We start from the raw sequence: 22,614 nt of genomic DNA on the forward strand, positions 1-22,614 counted from the left end.
TTGAGTTAAATTTGGTTCAAATATAAGTTGTAAGCCCTTTAACTGTGATTTGTGAAGGACATTTCTTACGTTCAAAACAAGTTAAGATGTGGAATGACTTGGAACTGAAATCCATTTTATGAATCTTTATCAATGGACTTGCGTCAACTGAAAGACCTGAGCAAGATGAGGAGGAGACTCATAAATCCACCCGAACTAACTTGTCGACAGAACATTGAGCATTTCACTAAACTCTTGTAACATTGTTACATCAAAACCTATATGCATCACGAATGTTCACCTCCATTGTTACATCAAGACTTGACCAGTAATAACATTCTATTGGATCTCGATTATGAGGCTCGTGTTTTTGATTTTGGCACTACAAGACTGTTGAGGCCGGATTCATCAAACTGGACTGCTATTGCTGGCACCATTGGGTATATTGCTCCAGGTACTTTGTAATTTTTTGTTCAATTTCGATGGCATTCGGTGTCATACTTCTATAATTGAACTTTTACTAGTTCAGTGCAGTTCATTTGTTATTTAATCGTATTATGGAAATTAATTATACTTATTTAGAGTTTTCAAGTTCAATGTTGATGAAACAGCTTTTTAATTTTCCTCAAAAGTAAGAACTGGAAAATGAGGAAAACATTATAATCAATCCATTTTAAGGATATTAATTCGTGTTACCTAGAAGATGCTTGTATTATAAGCGTCGAACACAAATTTGAACTTTGCCAAAGCATAAACTCCCATACTCAAATCAGAGTTGTAAGTATAGATTAAATAGAAATCTGTAATTGTAATCATCACGTGTCACGCCATGGGAAGTAATGTTGTCAACTTGAATACAACTTATGATCGAGAATAAAAAAAAAATAGTAAATTATTCACTTGCAAAGCTAGCTTATTCTATGGTTCCTACCGAAAAGTGTGATGTGTATAGCTTTGGAGTCATCGCATTAGAGACAATCATGGGAAAGCATCCAGAAGATCATGTCTCTCGACAATGTTCATCATCCGCCCAAACTAAGTTGATGATGTTGAAGGATATGCTGGATCAACGTCTCTTGCCTTCTAGACTTGGCCTTTGAGATGCGCAGGACATGGTCTTGATCGCCAAGCTAGCGTTCGAGTGCTTGCAAGCTGATCCGAGGCTTCGACCAACCATGCAACAAGTCTCACGTGAGCTTTGCTTTCCAGCACCCCTGGATATGCCATTCTCTCTAGTCAGTTTAGAGCAACTTCACGATCTTAACGTCAAAAAATTCGGAGCATTTTAGGCGACGGTAAGATTTGAAGTTTTCATGTGCTATTGTGTTTGGTTTTCAATTATGGTGACGATTGCCTTTTGAATATCTTCGTAGTTCTCACCAATCCCAACCATGTGATTTATGATTTTCACTGCAGACGTAGCTTCTCCATGAAGGCTACAGAGGTAGTGCGATGTTTATAGTTAGAAATCGTGGTACCCGAAATAATTATGGGAAGACTTCTTTGAAGATCCCATTTCACATTTATTTCCATCTTTTTGTAGAGTGATCAGGAAGTGAATTTCCAAAATGTACTGGATCAACATCTCTTGCCTTCTTTGATATAAGATGTAAAGGACATGTAGTATCTATTGCTATAAGAGATAATAATACTAGCAATATGTGAACTTTTATCGACGTGCAATGTTATATTTGAACTTTCAATTGAATCAATTTAATCAATTTTGAGTAATCTTCGCTATCGTCCCAAAACTTTCGGTTAGTCCAATTAAATCCCTAACATATTTTAATACGTTTATGTCATCCTTTCATTAATTGATTTAAATGAAATACAGCATGTACTGACAGAAAGTGTATAGAAATATGGGAGAATAGTGATTGTATTTCTCATTAAATGAATGTTGTACAAACGTATGGGTGTATTTATAGTACAAAAAAAAACTTGGAAAGAATGTGCAGAATATTGTCTTCCTAGAATATTCTCACAATATTCTATGTCGACGATTCACTTTATCATCTATAGAATCATAATCCATTCACTGTATCATCTACAGAATCATAATCGTGATCAAGGATCAATTAAGGATCCAATCAAATCCTTTTTCCAACACTCTCCCTCAAGCTGGCGGCTTATATACATCAAAGACCCCTAGCTTCCTCAATAGATACATGGGTTGTCTCTGGCACAATGGCTTCGTGAAAATGTCTGCAGGCTGTTCCACAATTCCAATTCCTCTAGGGATAACAATCCCTTCTTGAATTTTTTTTCCAAGTGAAATGACAATCAACTTCTATGTGCTTCGTTCTTTCATGAAAGACTGGATTTGCTGCTAGTTTGAGTGTGGCATCATTGTCGCAAAATAATTCGCTTGCACCATCAACTTGTACACCAAGATTTGAAAGCAATCCTCGTATCCAAACTATTTCACAAACAGTCTTTGCCACAGCTCAATATTTCGATCCGGCTGATGATAATGAAAGCATTGACTGCTTCTTAGTCTTCCATGAAATCAAGGATTTTCCCAACTTAATGCAAAAACCAGTAATAGATCTTCTTGTCATTGGGCAAGTAGCATAGTCTGTATCATAATAAGCTGTCATCTTCATGTTGCAGTCTATTGATAAAAGAATTCCAAGTTGTGGGTGTCCCTTTAAGTATTTTACCACCTTCATTGCTGCATTCATATGGGACTGCTTCAGACTATGCATGAATTGGCTGAGTATTTACACTACATAACATATATCGGGCCTAGTCATGGTGAGATAGATTAGTTATCCAACAAGTCGCTAATATCCTAACGGATCCTTAATTAGTGGATCTTCATTAGATGAGGATGAGTTCATATCAAATTCAACTGTCGTTAGCTTAACATTATGCTTGATAGGTATAGCAACTGGTTTACATCCTGATAATCTTGCTTCTGATATGATTTTCAAGACAAATTTTCGTTGACTGAGACATATGCCCTTGTCGGATCGAGCTATCTTAATACCAATAAAATATTTGGGAGGCCCTAAATCCTTAATATGAAAGGTTGAATGCAAGTATTTCTTGAACTTCTGAATTGCAGCATCATCATTACCCATGATGAGTATATCGTCTACATATATCAGCAAGTAGATCAATGAAGTACCTTTAGTCAAAGTGAATAGGGCACAATCGTGCTTGGAGTGTTGAAATCTTGCATTTGTGAGTGTTGTGGTAAATTTAGCATACCAATGTTGGGAGGCCTGCTTAAGTCCATATAGAGATTTACGAAGACGACATACTCGAGACTCCCCCTGTCTGCGTAAACCCTATGGAAGTTTCATGTATATTTCTTCGTTTAAATCACCATGAAGAAAGGTATTGTGAACATCTATTTGATGTAGTTCCCAACTGCGAAATATAGTAATGGACAGAAATGATCGAACAGTTACCTCCTTAGCAATGGGAGAAAAGGTTTCATGATAATCAAACCCTTCTCATTGTGTAAAACCTTTAGCAACAAGTCGAGCTTTATAACGCTCAACAGAACCATCAGCCTTGTACTTGATTTTGTAAACCCATTTGCAGCCAATGAGATTTTTATGAGAGGGAAAAGGAACAATGTCCCAAGTATTATTTTCTATAAGAGCTTTTAATTCAGCGTCCATAGCTTGTTGCCAGTGTATATCACATGCTACTTCCACATAGAAAGAAGGTTCATTTTCTTCGGATATACGACTAATGCAGCACATATGTTTTAGCGATAGTCTACTAAATGATACATATGAAGATATGAGATAGTGTGTACCTGGAGAAGACAAAGTAGGACATATGTAATCCTTGGTCCACGTAGGAGGATGAATATGCCTTCTAGAGTGTCAAGGTTTTTCTGTAGTGATTGGCTCGATAGCTGGTGAAGGATATTCCATATGTGGCAGTGAAGACATATCGGGTGAATTGTTTTGCTCACAAAAAGATACTGGAGATTCAACCAATGTGCTTGGAGATTCTAGAAATGCCAGTGAAAAAGATGAAGTAGGTGGCGTCTCGTTAGGTCCTACCAGAATATATTGAGGCGTCGTAGATAGATCTTCCTCTAATAAGAATTGCTGATGATTCGATGTTGATGTAGATGATTCGTATGAAGATGTCATTTCTTGGAAAGCAAAAATATTTTCACAAAAGACAACATCTTGGCTGACAAAAAAATGACCTGTAAATATCTCCATAACTCGGTAGCCTTTCTTCAGGGTAGGATATCCCATAAAAATGCATCGAAGAGCACGGGGGTCCATTTTATCCCGATGGCCCACATTTGTCATATAACATAGACAGCCAAAAACTCTTGGATGAGTAATACTTGGTTGTTTTCCAAAAAGCATCTCAAATGGGGTCCGTCCACCAAGATTTCGAGTTGGCATTCGATTGATTAAATAGGCTACCGTGACCATACAATCTCCCCAAAAAGATTCAGGAATGGAAGCTTATTATTTGAGTGCTCGAGTTACTTCTAGAAGTGTTGATGTTTGCGCTCAACAATCCCATTTTGTTAGGGAGTATACGTGTAAGAGCTTTCACTAAGTATTCCGTGAGAGGATAGAAAAGATCGACACTCAATGGAAAAAAATTCACGGCCATTATCCGTGCAAATTCTTTGAATAGATTTATCAAACTGATTTTTAATCATGGACAAGAATTTCGACAGATGAGAAAAAGTTTGACTTTTGGATTGCATGAGGAAGACCCAAGTGGCACGAGTGTAATCATCCACAATGGTAAGAAAGAAACGAGGTTCATCACGATGTGGGGTATGATAGGGACCCCAGATATCCATATGAATTAAGGGAAAAGCACTAGTTGCCCGAGATATACTAGTTAAAAATGGTGCTCGAGATTGTTTTGCCAAGGGGCAGATCATACAATTTGGATGAAGAGAACAAGCACTATGATCCAAACGCTAATGTGAAAGAGAGATTTTATTACTAGTGGTGGCAATACATGAAATGCTTTTATTTAATCAAGATAAATCAAAATCTCTGGGAAGCTTATCCAAAAATATAATCCTTGTGCCATTCTATCCCAAGTCCATCAGTTTCCCAGTCAAAAGGTCCTGAAAGGAACATTTTTCGGAATTGAAGTTGATGCGATAGGAATTATCCTCACAAACTTTGGAAACAAATATGAGATTAAACTCAAATTCGGGAATTTAGAGAACATTTTTAAGGGTAATGCTTGAGCTAAGCTGAATTGTGCCATTTTTTGTTACATGACTGGCGTTCCCATTGGGAAGCCGTACTGACACGGAATTATGGAGCCTTTTATGAACATCAGCAAATAAGCGTTCATTGCAGATTATGTGGTCACTAGCGCCCGAATCAATTATCCATGCACCGACTGAGATAAGATTGGTTTTACAAATAGAAGTACATGAAAAACCCGCAGTTTGGTCAGTTGTCTTGAATTGACCGAATGCCTTCATAATATTTTGATATTGTTATTGGGTTATCGTCTGATGAGCCCTATCAATTCCTTGTGCAGAAGACTAAACTCTTTCTCCCTTCTTTCTTTGTCATTAGATTTTCTATGTAATTTCCAGCATGTTTCAATGGTATGGTGAGGACGTTTGCAATATTCACAGCATTTACCTTTAATTCTTGAATTTTTTTCCTCCCTCTTTATGTGACGACGTGGCACTACGTGAGCCATTTGATGGCTTAAAAATTGGAGCTGACGTGGCTTCATAAGGGGCGTTTGATTCGCCCGCATAAGGGCTCAAATATGAGCCATCTTATCCACGCCTTGCATCTGGGCCGTCTGATATGCGCGTTATATATGAGTCGTTGGATCGCAAACCTTTAGGGCTTTCTGTTTCATTCTCATTCCAGTGAGAACCACTCACCGCACGGTGTGGCCCGGAGGTTTGTGCTCGCTGCGGTGCTCTGAAACCGCCATGAACTCGCTGCGACGGGCCAGCTGGTGTAGCAAGTGTAATGCTCTCCCCTATCTTCACAAATTCTGCGGTCACGAGTCGTTGATTTTCTTCTTGGACGGCCAATTGGAATATTCGACCTAGCAGTGAAATGGGCTCCGTGGCGAGGATCTGTGAGTGAAAAGGTATGCAGCTTTCGTTTAGGGTTAAGAGGAATCGTGTTACCTTTTCTCTCCTTTTGATTTCTTTGTACCGCTTGAGTGTCGCCTCTGGCCCTTCAAGCTGCTCCTCGGCCACTTCGAGCTCATTCCATAGAGACGATAGTCGGTTGAAGCAAGCGATAACCGAGAGGTTCCCTTGCTTCAATTCTGATAGGGCTTGAGTGAGTGAGAAAATTTTCACACGGTCGAGTTTTCCATACATTTCGCTTATCCCACATAGCCTTCGAATCTTCGGTCGGAGGAAGTTGGGCCGCAACTTCGGGTGCTAGGCAATTCCCAATCCAAGTGCGGACGAGCTGGTTGCGTTTGCGCCAATGCCGCTGCATTTGTTCGTCGGTCGGAAAGGGTCCTTTGTTACGACGGCTCGCCGGAAATCCCTTGCCCAGGCAGTGTAGTGGTCTGATCCGGCAAGTTGAAAGGTGATAAGCCGTAATTCCGGCCCGTCGGCCGGCGACGTGTAAAGAGGGTTGCCTGGTTCTGGGCGGCCGCCGACGGCCGGAAAAGCAAATGGCGAGAAACCGGGTTGCAAACCTGGGTAGGGATTCGTCCCTGGATCCCCCGGGTTTAATTCGGGTCTGTGACCCGGAGAAGTCCAGTCCGACCCACTGTTTGGGTGAGGCCCAAAAGCAAATGGGCCACCTCCATTGTGTTGGGTTCCCGAACTTGCATCTTCTGTGGATGGACCATGATGTATCCACTGCTGATTTGGTTGGGCCCTGGATTGGAACCCATTGAATTGGTGGCCATTGGGCTGATGCGAGGAACTGAGCTGCATTGCCTCCCGAAGCTGTGTGAGACTAGGCAGGAGGTCGGTCACCTTGTGTCGGATTAGTTTGTTCCGAACTTTGATTGGATGATTCCTCCGTTGTAGGGAAGATCACACCTTGATTTTCGTTGGTGTTCATGTTGAACAAAAGAATGAATTCCAATTTGGAGTGCTAATTTGTTTTCAAGGGATGATTTGCAACAACGAAATTAGAGAACAACCGGAGGCAATTTGAAAATTTTGCGGAAGCTAGGTCGGGATCACTGCTCTGATACCGTGACAGAAAGTGTATAGAAATATGGGAGAATGGTGATTGTATGTCTCATTAAATGAATGTTGTACAAACGTGTGGGTGTATTTATAGTACCAAAAAAAAAACTTGGAAAGAGTGTATAGTATATTGTCTTCCTAGAATATTCACACAATATTCTATGCTGACGATTCACAGTATCGTCTATAGAATCATAATCCATTCACTGTATCATCTATATAATCATAATTGTTATCAAGGATCAATTAAGGATCCAATCAAATCCTTTCTCCGACAAGTACACCATTTAAATAAAGCTGATATTTAATGAAGAAAATCACGTTGACTTGAAATTGCAAAATTATAATATCTAATTGTTTTCTTTTGAAGCATAATTAAAAATCCTCCCTCATTCTCCATTAGACACGATTTCAGTTGAAAGCTTAAATAAGAATGAGACCACATTATTCATATTAAGTCAGTGGTTTTGTCATGGCTTGGAAGCTTTTATTCAACACTGGACGACACGGGTTTTAACTCTCTGTTTTAATGAAATATTGCATAAAAATATTAATTTGAAACCAAGTGTTGATCATTCTCTCGCTTAGAACTAATATTTTATGGAACTAATATTTACGGAACCGCAGATCAGTAATATTTTGGTGGGATCGCTCTACTCCACGCGTGATCTCGCCGGGTCCCTGACACGAGTCATGTTGCCTATGGGCAGCCGCCGCTGTGGCCACAAGCGACAAAGGTTGCAATGTTCCAACTTTTGTTGTTTTCCTTTGTCAAAATTGTATGTCTTTCATATTTATTTTCTTTTACTTTTATAAAAGTTTTTATTTTCCTTTTCTTTACTTTTAAATATATTTATCTTGTTTTAAATTTATTAGAAAAAATTTCCAACAAAAACATGGGACAAGTGCATTATAAATCCTAAAACTTATCACGAAAATGCAATTGAACTTCAAAAAAGTGCAATTAAATCCTAAAACTTGTTAAATTTATGCAATCAAGTCCTTCCGTTAACTTTGTCCAACTTGGCTAACGAAAAATGCTAACCTGATTTTTTTTTATTTTCTCTCTCTTACGTGGCGATAACATGGCTAAAATATGAAATATAAGGCTAAAACGACGTCATTTTTGTCCAAATTTGATTTTTCAATACATATTTGATTTAAATTATATTAAAAATATGTAAACTTAAATAAAAAAACACAAAAATGAAAAAGGGTTAATACCACAAAAAATCTCAAACGGGTATACATGTGATAAATTTACCCCAAACTAATTTTTTTACCACCAAAAACTCCAAACTAGTACACCTATAACAAATTTATCACAAACTAATTTTTTTACCACAAAAAATCTCAAACTAGTACACATATGACAAATTTACCACAAACTGAAATATATGTAATAAATTTACCCCAAACTAATTTTTTGACTATCAAAAACCCTAAACTGGTAATCCTGTGATAAATTTACCCTCTGTCAGCGGACCAGTTTGGGGTTTTTCGTGGTATTTATCTAATGAATTTTCACGTGGACTTGCCACATCGCCATACCACATCACAATGTGTCATCCACATCAGTAAATTTAACAGTAAAATTTAACGAAAGCTAACGGAGAGTAAATTTGTCACATGTATACCAGTTTAGGGTTTTTGGTAGTAAAAAAATTAGTTTGGGATAAATTTATCACAGGTGTACCAGTTTGGAGTTTTTTATAGTTAAAGAATTAGTTTGGAATAAATTTGTTACGGGTGTACCAGTTTGGGGTTTTTCATGGTCAATAAATTAGTTTTGGGTAAATTTGTCGCAAATGTACCATTTTGAGGTTTTTCATGATATTAATCCAAAAAAAAATAAAAAGGAAAGGAAAACTTAGGCGAGGGCTTGTAGGCCCTCGCTTGCGATCAACTGCCAGCACTTCCTAGCAATGGTGAGTTTTCCTTTGCTTTTTTTTGTGCATTTTTAAAGTTTGCTTGTTATTGATATAATTTGAATAAAATTATACTAAAAAATCAGGTTTGAACTAAAACAATGTCGTTTTATCCACATTAGCACCACGTAGAGGTGGCAAATGGGTGGGTCTGGTTGGGTTTGGATGGGTCATAAATGGGTTCAACCCAAATTTACCCATTTAACTCACATTGACCCATTTACTTACTAAGCAATTTAAATGATCCATACCCAACCCAACTCAACTCAAATCTAACCCAAAACCACCAATATAACCCATGAGAAAAACAAATAAAAAGTCCCTACAATTCTTCAAAATTAAATAAATAAATATGTAAAATAAAATGAAACCCTAGCCGTTCAAGCTTGAGAAGGCTAGGGTTTCGGACCCGACGGCAGCTACCTCCACCCAGACAACGGCAACCCCGACGACGGTGGCCTCGAAGACGACAGCCCCTAACAGGATCAAAAGATGTCAAATCACAGGCTGAGGCTTCACTAATGAAGTAATCACAGGGCCGATTGGAGGCGGCGAAGTCGAGCTGGGGCTTCCACTTCACTTCGAGGGTTGGTAAGAGTAGGCGGAGATCAGGGAGGTCCATCCGAAGAGAGAGGGCGAAGAAGATGGAGACGAAGGAGAGGAGAGAGATGAGAGGTAGGAGAGAGTTAGGCCGTGATCAGAGGTCTCTAGGGGTGGCCATAGGGGTCCGATGGGTGGTGCATGATAGCTTCAAGTATTATTGTCGCTATAGCTGCTCCGTTGTCGCTAGTTCTACCGCGTTCAGATCTCCATTGCTGAGCAGCTTAAACCAAGCATATAAATCCTGAGAGTACGCAAATGAGAATGAGTGGCTTTGAAAGCAAATGTCACAAATGGATTGAAAATGGGTTTGTAAAAGACCCAATAAAACCCATCTTGTTTGGACTTTTCTTTTTTAAACAAATTTATGACCCATATCTTCATTTTAAGGTAACCCATATATAACCCACTTTCATAAATGTGGGTTAACATATGGTTTTGTAACCTATTTGGACAGCTCTAGCGCCACGTAAGATAGAGAAAATAAAAAAAATCAAGTTAGCATTTTCCATTAACCAAATTGAATGGAGTTAATAGAAGAGCTTGATTACAACAATTTGACAAGTTTTAAGACTTAATTGCATTTTTTGAAAGTTTTTGGACTAAATTGCATTTTCATGACAAATTTTATGACTTATAATACACTTATTCAAGAAAAATTAAAAGCTAAGTAGGATGACACATTAGGAAATAACGACAACTAAACAGTCACATCAGCATTTTTACTTGTATTACGAAATGATCAATCCCGAAAAAGGAAAAAAAATACATATAGTTGAGGCGCTACATTGGTCAAAGAAAAAGTACATAAAAGGTATAGAAACTGCCGACGCTTTTATTTTTTACTATTTGTGAAGGATTGCGCTTTTTCCACTCCTCCTATGGCTTAGACACCATTTTTTTTTATTGTTTTGACCATCCTATCTTTTGGGGAGCCCACCAATTTTGCTACAATTTTATATGATCTCTTTTTTATTATTTGGTCAACTCTTTTTATTTTGTTTCTTCTTTTGTCACACGGGTCCCACTTTCCTTTTTCTTCTGTCTTTCCACGCCTCTCACTCGTTTTCTCTATTGCACATCAATCTCTTCTTTTTACGCCTCCCACTTCTTCTTCCACAAACCTCGTTGTCCTTTGTTTATTATCTATGATGTCACCCCCATCTTCCTCAACACTTTCGCTGGCATTGGCATTGGGCTCATCAGTGACCTCCCCAATGAGCCCTTTTTCTTCTACCCAGGCTCTTCTTGCACCATGAAAGGTAATATCAGTGCTTCTGTCTCTTCCCTTTTTTTATATTTTTCTCTCCTTTTCTTGAACATGTGAGACCAAGAAAACTAAAAATGAAAAAAACAAGCTTTTGCCAGAAACTGTACCTCCAACAGCAAATGAGGAGGGTGCAAATTGTTCAAGTAAGCAGTTTTTTTGGAGATCACAAATGCAGGAGAGATTTATGGAAGAAGAAGAAAAAGAAGTGGGAAGCATAGAAAGAAGAGAACGGCCTGCAGAGAGAACAAAGAGACAAATGAGAGGTGTGGAAAGAAAGAAGAAGAATGAGTGAAAAAAGTGCAGCTCTTTAGTAAACTCTTAGAATCCATCACTTTCCTATTTTAACTCAAAGTAATAAAAAGAGTTGAACAAATAAAAAAAAAAGGGTTAATACCACCAAAAATATAAAATTAGTACATTTGTGACAATTTTGCCCTAAACTTATTTTTTGACCATAAAAAACCTCAAACGGATACACCTGTGATAAATTTACCCTCAATTTATTTCCGTTAAATTTTACTATCAAATTGCTTTGTTAAATGACACACGGTAGTTCACTGATGTACCAGTTTTATGTTTGGTGTATCGGTTTATGATTTTTTGTGATATTAATTCAATTTAACGGAAACTAATAGAGGGTAAATTTATCATAAATGTATCAATTTAAGGTTTCTAGTGGTCACAATATTAGTTTAGGGTAAATTTATCACAGGTGTATCAGTTTAGGGTTTTCGGTGGTCAAAAAATTAATTTTGAGTAAAATTGTCACATATGTACCAGTTTTGGGTTTTTTGGGATATGAACTCACGAAAAAAAGAGACCAAAAATTGTAGCAAAAGTGGTGAACTCAACAAGGGATAGAATGGTCAAAACAACAAAAACAAAAAAAAGAGTGTCTAAGCCATAAGAGGAGTGGAAAAAGCACGACCTTTCATGAATCGGAACATTTAGGATAAGATTTTGATAAAACTAACTACTCTTTAAAATCTTTGTTGAATTTTGTTAAGGAAAACAAATGCGGGCTTATCAGGTCATCCTAAAAGAAAACTCATATATGTTAGAGGCTGACGTAGTTGGCTAATGAAGGAAAAAATAATTCAATCGGTTTGGCCAAAATGAAAAATAAGGGTCAATATGGATCACATCGAACAGGGTGAATTACCCGAACACCATATCAAAAAGGAAAATATCGATCAGATCCATAAACCAACTGGGCCTTGATCTACCAAAAACATAGGAGCCAATGTCAGTTGGCACAATGTGTGCCCAAATGGCACTCGACAAAGCGGGCAATTCGAAGATTGGTCAAGTCATTTCTCAATGCACTTCTCATAATGTGCGTGGTTGCATTTGTTGAACATGCTCGTCTCCTTTTTCGAATGATAAAGATCCAAAGCACATTGCGCACTCTTCACAATTGATGTCCCTAAATTTGTCGCGGCAATATACCACAGCCTCCACCATGGGAGGCACTTGTGGGAGCTATTTGATGCCGCGAGAGTCGCTAGTTGAAGCTCGATGGAGCGAGCACTAGTTGCCGTCCGATTCCTCATCCCGACGGCAATTTTTGAAGAAGATGAAACAGGCGAAGCATGGTGGCTCATTAGAAATTGTAAACGACCGATGGTAGGTTTTGATTTCGACATAGCCTGCACTATCTACCGAGTGAATGAATCATTCCCTAATTTCTGATTCAACATATAAAATGACTGTCTGGCAAAGAATGGATCCACTCGAAGGAATAATCCGCTAATTTCTGATTTAGTAGGCGTTAATTTTACAAATCTTTTTAGATTTTTTTCGTTTTTTTTTTCATTTTGGTGCTCTAAGTAAAGATAAGGCCCATTTTTTCATCCTTTTGCTTTTGTTCTTTTTCCTCTTTCCTGTAATCTTTTTCCTTTCAATTTAATATAAGACAAATTGTTTTTTTTTTGCTTATTTGTTTTTTTAACCTTTCATTGAACACAATATTGTACTTTCCTATTTCATATGACAGAATTAATTCATTCGTATTACTGCCGCCGGCAGCGGTGGCGAGGCAAGCGGAGAGGTTGAGAAAGGTCGGGAACGGGTATTACCGGAGGAATCGTTTGGGAGCCGCCATTGATGCTTACACCGAGGTGCTGGATGCATCGCCAATTCAGTGCCGCGTTGGCAAATAGGCGAATCTCTCTCCACCTGTATAAAAAATCATGTCGTTTACTTTTCCCTTCATACGGGGAACATGTACTCGTCGTTCTTGTACTCTTTTTCGTAAAAACCTCTGAAACAATACAAATAAGTCAATAGGAATTATTGGGATAAGAACACTAGAAGTGCCTTAATTTTTGTACGGCGCTCACTTGAGTGCCATAACTTTTTTTGGCTCACTTGAGTGCCAAAAATTTGAAAAAGTGATTACTTGAGTGCCAAATGCCATTTGGCAGCGAAAAATCTGACGTGACTTCGTCGGAGCGACATGGCTTCGCGGAGCTGACGTGGATAATATTTTAATATTTTTTTGAAAATTTGAAATTTATTTTTTTATTTTTTATTTTTGCAAAAAAAATTTTCAATTCCGGCAAGGGTCATCGGCGACCTCGCCAGCTGTGAAGGCCTCGCCCAGATTGGGCAAGGGCCGCCATGCCCTTGGCCAAGAAAGGCGATGGGCGAGGCCGCCGTGGCCTCACTGGCGGTGAGCGAGGCCACGAAGGCCATCTTGTCGGTCGCGGGCGAGGCAGCCTTGCCGGATCTGGTGGAAACCTTCACCGCTGAGGGCGAGGCCACGATGGCCTTGCCAAGGGCATTCGTGGCCGTAGGCAAGGCGGACTCGTTGGATTTGGCGAGATCCTTCGCCGCCGCGGGCGAGGCGGCCTCGCCGGATCTGGCGAGATCCTTTGCCACCACAGGCAAGGCGGCCTCACCGGATCTGGCGAGAGCCTTCGCCGCCGCGCTCGCGGCCGGTGAGAGGAAGCATGCGGGCCTCGCAAGGGCTTTCCGATTCAAGCGACCTAAATGCCTGTCTGGCGACGCATGCGAGCCACCGAAGGCAATGACCTTCACCAACCTTGAAAAAAAAGAAAAATAAGAAAGAAAAATAAAAATAAAAAGATAAAGAAAAATAAAAATTAAAAAAATCAATAAAAAAATAAAATAACATTAAAAAAAATCCACGTCGGATAAAAATTAATTAAAAAATCCATGTCAGCTCATTTGCCGGAAAATGGCACTCAAGTGATCTATTTTCACCGGAAGTGGCACTCAAATCATCTATTTTACACCACCCGCCTGGGTGGCGCTGCTGGAAAGGGCACTCTTCCTCTCGCAAAAGGTTGAGTGTTCGAATCGCGACCCGCAGGATCGACTTAATCGTGGTGCGTGTGTGGTGGGTTGCACGATCGCCCCCTGGGTTTACCTAGCTGTCGGCCGTGCGGGGGTTCCCTGGGTTACCAAAAAAAAAATCATCTATTTTACTCCGATGTGGCACTCAAGTGAGCCAAAAAAAAGTTATGGCACTCAAGTGAGCGCCGTATGAAAGTTATGGCACTCCTAATGTGCTTATCCCAGAATTATTCTACAGGAAAAAAAATTCAATACGTGTGCAATATAAAGAAAAGAATGATGAATAAGTGTTATCGTGGCTAAAGTCTTATATGAAGAGAGAAGAATTGTTTTGCATGAAACAGGGAAGGACTCTTTGAGTTGATGGAACCCAATTGAATCAAGAAACCAAACCTCTAGTAAACACCTTTTAAATATGATGAATTACCTTTTCTTTTACCTATGTTGTATCTAAGGAATTTCTAAAATTTTACTGGAAAAGACATAATATTTTTTAACTTTGAATTGAATTTACTCTTTGGCCACAAAAAAGAGAGAGGGAGAGAGAAAATTTTAAATTTTATCACTAAGGTCATTTCATTTTCGTGTCAGTTTCTTTACTCTGCAAAAGCTCCTGAATTTGCCTTGCAAATTTTCTCGTCAACTCTCTCTCTCACGTCTCGACAGTGAAAAAGAAAATGAGAAAACCAAATTCTCAATCCGGTCGCTTTCGGAAAACCTTCTAGAGCGAGAAACCAAGAACAAGACTAGAGTGACGGAGGTACTATAGAATCGGATTCGGACGGTGGCGAGGCAAGCGGCGAGGTTGAGAATAGAGGTTTTCCAAAGAATAAGATGCAAGAGATAAGATCGATCTTTAAAATTGGACAACAAGATGATGAAGTCGACTTTTATTGGATATTTGAATATTTTTTTATACTTTTAAAAGTATTTTTACTTATTTATCGCGTTATTGTAGTCACTTATAGAATAATGAGGTTCACATTCATCCGAAGTTGCTTCCTATCTCTCATGCAGTCACTTCATTCTTCTCTTTATAAAACACTCATAATTGGCACGTAAACTTAAATTTGTAAATAATTGAAAAGCAAGTAATTTGTACAGCCATCACTGTTTTGAATACTATCCACTCATCCTTTCCTTTTCTATTTTTCTCGCCTCTCCATCTATTTACCCTCTATTTGATTTCTCGAATCGCATTTTCAGTTAAAATAAAAATACATCGTCAATGAGACGGACCCATTCTCCGAAAAATGCTGTACAGCTGTTATAGGAATTGTGCTCGATAGAGGCTTCGGGGGACTGATCTTCCAAATCTATATAAGTAAAGTCATCAATCTTGTTAACAATATGCAGACCTGAACCATCTCCCACCTTTCAAAACCCAACCATCCCCTCCCCAAATCATGGTTTCTTCCTTTATGCTGTCCACCCAGTCTCTTTTGGCGGTCTTCTTCTTCTTCTCAATCTTCTTGGTTGGCACTGCTTCATTTCATGGTGCAGGCGTTTCTGTTTCCTCCACTCCTTTTTCCACTGTCCCCGCGACCGAGAATAAGGATGAAGCTGAGGCTCTCCTGAATTGGAAATCTACTCTTGACAATCATTGCCAGTCTCTCCTCTCTTCATGGCATAGCAACAATCCTTGCGGCTTTACCGGTGTCACTTGCGATGACTATGGAGCCATCGCCCATCTAAATCTTTCCTATCTCGGTTGAGAGGAACTCTAGACGGCCTCAACTTCTCGCGCTTAACTGGTGTGGTTAGCTTTGAACTTGCCAACAACTTGATCTATGGATCCATTCCCTCTATCGGTAACCTTTCCAAACTCAAATCTCTTGATCTTTGCTTAAATGAACTGTCCGGGGACATTCCTCCAAGTTTAGGTATGCTAGAGAGTCTTCATTATTTGCACCTATGTGCAAACAACATAAGAGGACACATCCCTTAGGAGATTGGACGGTTGGATTCTCTTTTGGAACTTCAGTTATCCGGAAACAAGTTCACCGGTCCTATCCCTACTTCACTAGGGAACTTGAGCGGCCTGATTCATCTTTATCTATGGAAAAATCAACTTTCAGGGCCCATTCCTGCTTCTCTCGGAAAATTAGGCAATTTAACCGAATTAAGCATTTGGTGCAATAATATTTCTGGTTCCATTCCGAGAGAGATAAGTGACTTGAGGAATTTGAAAATTCTTTACATGGGGCAAAATGGACTTTCGGGACCCATACCTTCAGAAATCGGGAGGCTTACTTCTTGTTGACACCTAAATTTTGACGATCCAGGCAGTCGTTCGTTGCATAAAAAATTAGGGATCAATCTCAGTCCCTAGACAAAAAAATTAGTTAAATTGCATATAGATATTAGGAGCATTTCATTAATAGTTAATTAGACCCATATAGTTTACGCATTTATTGAACTGGTGCAGATGGGGTTTTGAGCCCAATTAGTTTGTTTGGGTCTATGAAATAGAATTAATTGAATTAAGCACATGGGCACAATCTTTCGAATACTTGAGGCGGTGATCCTCTTGATTAAGGGTAAGGAAGGAAATAAAAGGAAAAGGGAGGAGGATCAGTTTGTCTCTCCGTTCAAAGGGGAAACAATATAAAGAAGATAGAAGGGAAAAGTGGAATCTGGTCAATATATGGGAATATATTCTTATCAATATCAAGGTGGTCTTCATGCATCCATTGGCGTGAACAGAAAGAAAAGGCCACAATAATGGGAAGGAGTTAAAATATAATATATTCTAAAACACTCATAAGAGGAAAGTAGATTTACTCTCTTTCCTTAAAAGCCCGGGTCTTCCCTACCTATAAAAGGGTCACGTACAGACAAGAAGGGGGCTCTTTTCTTGTCTCTTCTAATCAATAGCATTATTCACACTAAGATACACGCGAGAGAGAGAATTGTCTTCATTTGTGGGAGCTTTTCACGAAAAGACGCATACCTTGTGAAGAAGAAAGGAGTGATTTCACAGCCAAGCCGTGGCCGAGACACCTTACGTGGCCGAGTCACCCTCCTCGCGGCCGTGACCTGTTTGCCGTTGCTTGTGTTCATCGACATTGCTGCTCTGTCCTGCGACGACCCCGCTACTCCATCTCACAGCGGTTCGGCCCGACATCGTCTTAGCCGCACTTCCCAACGCCGTCAACGTGCCGCCTAGTGATCTCATTGCTGACGTCACACCTCCAGTGAATTCCTACCCGCATCAACGTTCCTTGCTACTGTACTTTGGTTCCATTGGCGGACGCCCAATTTCTCTCCCGGTAGTTCGTGGTTCCCATTCTTCCGGCGAGTCCCCACCGTGAAGCAGCACTTCCAGCACGCTGATCCTTTTGCCGCCTCACTACTGGACAACTTGTAGTGATTCTGATGCTCTATGTTCAGCCACGATAACCTTTCTGCATGTTGCTTTGCTTTGCAGACCCAGGTGCCCTGTTCTCGTGACTGGCCAAGCCGTCACTAATGTACCGAGAGTTCCAATAATCACCTGTTGAGCACTTCTGAGAACCAAACCCGCCATTGGCCATTCCGCGATCCCGATCCGCCGGTGATTCAAATTTGGAAAGTAATCCACAAATCAGGTAAAAATCTCTATCCGATATATTTTCAAAATATTTAAATTCTTAGTTTGAATATTTTGAATATTCCGTAAATATTTGGTGGATAGCTAGATATCTTAGGATAATTTTGTGGTATCCGCAATATTCGAAAACACCCTAAATTAGGAATTATTCCTAATTTGGCAACGTATCTGGATGACTATCCGACCTTATCCATAAGGTACGATACGCGGCAATACGGAAAATCGTTATCTTATCCATAATCACTTGGATACGATAATAGATTTTATTCTGTTTCCAAATTCGAATAATCAGTTCTCCGTTGATATCTATAACCCTATAGATATGACCGTTAGCTCGATTCTCTTTCCTAATTCAAATTTGATAAGAAGAATCTTGCGGATTGCGTGGATTGTTTGAATGCGGTTGTTATCTTTGTTTGATTGTTTTCTTTTTTTTTTATAAAAAAATCCAAAAATATGTTAGTTAGGATTTAGATTAGGAGTTTTGCATGTTTAGGAAATCCTAAATGTATCTAGAAGACAGGACAATTATTTAATTTAAATCGGGACTTAAGATAATTTATTTCCTAGTTTAAATTAGGTGTTATTCTAATCCTAATAGATTGTTTAGGTTATTTTTAGATTTCGAATTATCATAAAAAAATACCCAAAAGAAGTCACTTTAGCATAGGTTAAATTACGTTTTCTAGAATTGATTGCATGTTAATTTAGGCATTTTTTTTTAATTCCGAATTTCATTGGAAAAATACCAAAAATAAATTATTTGTCCGTCATTAGAATTAGGTCACGTCGTCGCATGACATATAATTCGCATGCTAGGTTGCATTAATCGCATGTCATTTTTTGTACGTCATTGCATAAAGGTTAGTTTGCATTTTAATAAACCCTAAAGAACATCTTGAGTGCCTTGCTTTGTTAATTAGAAATCATATTAGGATTGTCTGTGTGATTTTCTACTAACAATGCAGATGCTTGCGTTGCTCTAAGGTACGTCATTCTCCTAATCTTGCAATTTATTTATTGCTTTCTTGGGTGTTAAATTGGTGGTTTGCGCACCCGCATGAACACCTCACATGTTAGTGATTAGGTAATAAAATGGATTCAGACTGCCTGCATAGACATTTTTTGAAAAGAAAAGGTACCGAAAGGGCGTTAGACTAGATCTAGCGTAATCAAGTCCCCGAGCTTAGAATCTCTGGTTCGTAGGAATAAAACATATCTCCCTATGTTTTATTTAGGTTTCTAATCGACCTACCACAAATAGATTAGTGGCGACTCTAAGCATGAAAGTTTTTGCATGTTAAAAACTTAAACCCTAAGTTGCGAATTGATAGGGCTTGGGAGGGCCCGAGTTAGGCTTAGTCTTAATAATCCATTAGCCTGAAAAATTTAGGTCGCGACACTTCTCTTACAAAATTAGAATTTCCGGATAATAATTTGACCGGTCCTATCCCTGCTTCACTAGGGAACTTGAGCAGCCAGATTCATCTTTTTTTTTTTTTTTTTTTGGTAACCCAGGGAACCCCCGCACGGCCGACAGCCGGGGAGTAAACCCTGGGGGTGACACGTGCTAGCCACCACACACGTGCCACCGGTTAAGTCACCCTGCGGCGCTCGGGATTCGAACACTCAACCTTTTGCGAGAGGAAGAGTGCGCGTTCCAGCAGCGCCACCCAGGTGGGTGGTGCCAGATTCATCTTTATCTATGGAAAAATCAACTTTCAGGGTCCATTCCTGATTCTCTTGGAAAATTAGGCAATTTAGCCGAATTAAGCATTCGGCGCAATAATATTTCTAGTTCCATTCCGAGAGAGATAAGTGACTTGAGGAATTTAAAAATTCTTTACATGGGGCACAATGGACTTTCGGGACCCATACCTTCAGAAATCGGGAGGCTCACTTCTCTTACAAAATTAGAATTTGAGAATAATAATTTGATCGGTCCTATCCCTGCTTCACTAGGGAACTTGAGCATCCTGATTCATCTTTATCTATGGAAAAATCAACTTTCAGGGCCCATTCCTGCTTCTCTTGGAAAATTAGGCAATTTAGCCGAATTAAGCATTTCGCGCAATAATATTTCCGGCTCCATTCCGAGAGAGATAAGTGACTTGAGGAATTTGAAAATTCTTTACATGGGGCAAAATGGACTTTCGGGACCCATACCTTCAGAAATTGGGAGGCTCGCTTCTCTTATTGAACTTAATCTATCAAAAAACAAACTCTCTGGCCCAATTCCTCGTTCCATCAGCAACTTGACAAGTTTATCTCTTCTTGACCTCTCTCAAAATGGACTTGCAGGACCGATACCTTCAGAAATTGTGAGGCTCACTTCTCTTAGAAATTTAATTTTTCGAGAAAATAATTTGACCGGTCAAATCCCTGCATCAATTGGAAGCCTGGCCAATCTAACTCGACTGCAGCTTGCCTACAATAAATTATTTGGTTCATTGCCTTTTGAATTCAATAAGTTAGCACGGTTGACTCATTTGCTACTATATCATAATGAACTAGAGGGGGAACTGCCAGAAGATGTATGTCTTGGGAGATCATTGCAATATTTCTCCATTGACAATAATCATTTCACGGGTCCCATCCCCACGAGCCTAGAGAACTGTAGCACATTAATCAGATTGAGGCTTAACGGAAACCAACTTACTGGAAACATAGCAAATGCTTTCGGAATATATCCGCATCTATATTTTATGGACTTGAGCCATAATCATTTGAGAGGCGAACATTCGTGGAAATGGGAGCATTGTCGTAATTTGACGAGCTTAAGGATATCAAACAATGACCTCTCTTGTGAGATACCCACAATATTTGGAAGGATGGCTCAATTACAGTTACCGGACCTTTCTTCAAATAATTTAAGTGGAGAGATTCCGAGGGAAATGGGAAGCATGTCCATGTTGTTCGACCTCGACCTAAGCAGCAATACGATTATGGGAAATGTCTCGACTGAGATTGGACTTTTATCCCATCTGGCACATCTAAACTTAGCATCAAACAATTTGAACGGATCGATGCCGGTGCAGCTAGGCTCATGCAAAAGCTTGTTGACCTTGAACTTGAGCAGGAACAAATTTTGGAGAAGCTTCCTCCTGAGATAGGCAACACACAAGTTCTCGAGGTTCTTGATCTGAGTTATAATATTTTGTCAAAAAATATACCAGGAGAGCTTGCAATATTGAGAAACTTGCAAGTTCTAAATATCTCCCACAATAGCCTGTCTGGTTCCATCCCCCATACTTTTGGTGATATGTTGGCCTTGACTTCTATTGATGTATCCAACAATGACCTAGAAGGTCCTCTCCCTAATGTCAAGGCTTTCAATGAGGCACCATTTGAGTCAATTCAGCATAACAAAGGGCTTTGTGGAAATGTTGTCGGTTTACCGAACTGCAATTCTACCGAAAGCGTGAAACATGATCAGCATACTGGAGCTAGAATCACAGTTATCCTTATTATCTCGTTCTCAGGGTTTCTCTTTCTCTCTTGCACCTTGATTGTTCTTGTCATCGTCAATCATCATCAAAGAAGGATTATGAAGAGAGAGAATAACGAACAGGCAAATGATTTGGATTTCATGAGTATTTTGAGTTATGATGGAAAAGTTTTCTATGATTGAATCATTGAGGTCACGGAAGGATTTGACTCCAAGTACTATGTGGGTGAAGGAGCATATGGAATTGTTTATAAAACCAAGATTTCTGAAGGTCAAACATTTGCTATCAAGAAAATTTTGTCATCCCAGGAAGATACTGAGATTGTTGATTTGATATCATTTGAAAGGGAAATTCAAGCCTTGACAAATATACGCCATCGCAACATCGTGAAATTTTATGGCTTCTGCTCTCATGCCCAGCGCTGTTTTTTGGTGTATGAGTACATGGAAAGAGGAAGCTTGAGAATAATTTTGAACGATGATCAGAGAGCAACAGAATTTCAATGGGACAAGAGGATAAATGTGGTCCGGGGAGTTGCGGATGCATTGTCCTATATGCATCACGAATGTTCTCATCCGTTGATTCATCGAGACTTGACTAGTAACAACATTCTATTGGATCATGATTATAAGGCTCATGTTTCCGATTTTGGCACCGCAAGACTGTTGAGGCCAGATTCGTCATACCGGACGGCTATTGCTGGTACCATCAGGGATATTGCTCCAGGTACTTCTCAATTTTTTGTTCAATTTCGATGGCATTCAATGTCATGCTTCTATAATTGAACTTTTAGTAGTTTAGTGCAGCTCATTAGTTATTTAATCATCTTATGGAAATTTGTTATTTCAAGATGCGTGGGACGTGATCTTGATCGCCCAGCTAGCTTTCAAGTGCTTGCAAGCTGATTTGAGGCTTTGACCGACCATGGGACAAGTCTCACGTGAGCTTTGCTTTCAAGTACCCCTGGATATGCCACTTTCTGCTGTCAGCTTAAACCATCTTCGCGATCTTAATTAAAAAAAATCGGGAGCATTTCAGGAGATGGTAAGATTTGAAGTTTTCATATGCTATTGTGTTTGGTTTTGAGATGATGATCGCCTTTTGAATATTTTCTTAGTTCTCACTAATCACAACCATGTGATTTCTGATTTTCACTACGGAGCTAGCTTCTCTATGAACATTACAAGAATAGTGCAATGTTTAGAGTTTGCAGTTGCGGTGCCAGAAATAATTATGGGAAGACTTCTAGGAAGATCCCATTTCACATTTATTTCCATCCTTTTGCAGAGTGATCAGGAAGTGAATTTGCAAAATGCACTAGA

The 22,614-nt window shown here is 39.4% G+C and overlaps 2 pseudogenes; both read left to right on the forward strand.

Annotated features, from left to right (window-relative positions):
• The first annotated feature begins 808 nt into the window (after positions 1–808).
• On the forward strand, positions 809–1,655 carry LOC130139025 (MDIS1-interacting receptor like kinase 2-like; annotated as a pseudogene).
• Positions 1,656–19,738: 18,083 nt separating this feature from the next.
• LOC115661303 (MDIS1-interacting receptor like kinase 2-like) lies at positions 19,739–22,347 on the forward strand (annotated as a pseudogene).
• Positions 22,348–22,614: the final 267 nt, after the last annotated feature.

Source organism: Syzygium oleosum, unplaced genomic scaffold (assembly GCF_021117445.2).
Source record: "Syzygium oleosum isolate NSW1041296 unplaced genomic scaffold, Sole_v2.1 Sole_v2.09, whole genome shotgun sequence".
NCBI lineage: Eukaryota > Viridiplantae > Streptophyta > Magnoliopsida > Myrtales > Myrtaceae > Syzygium > Syzygium oleosum.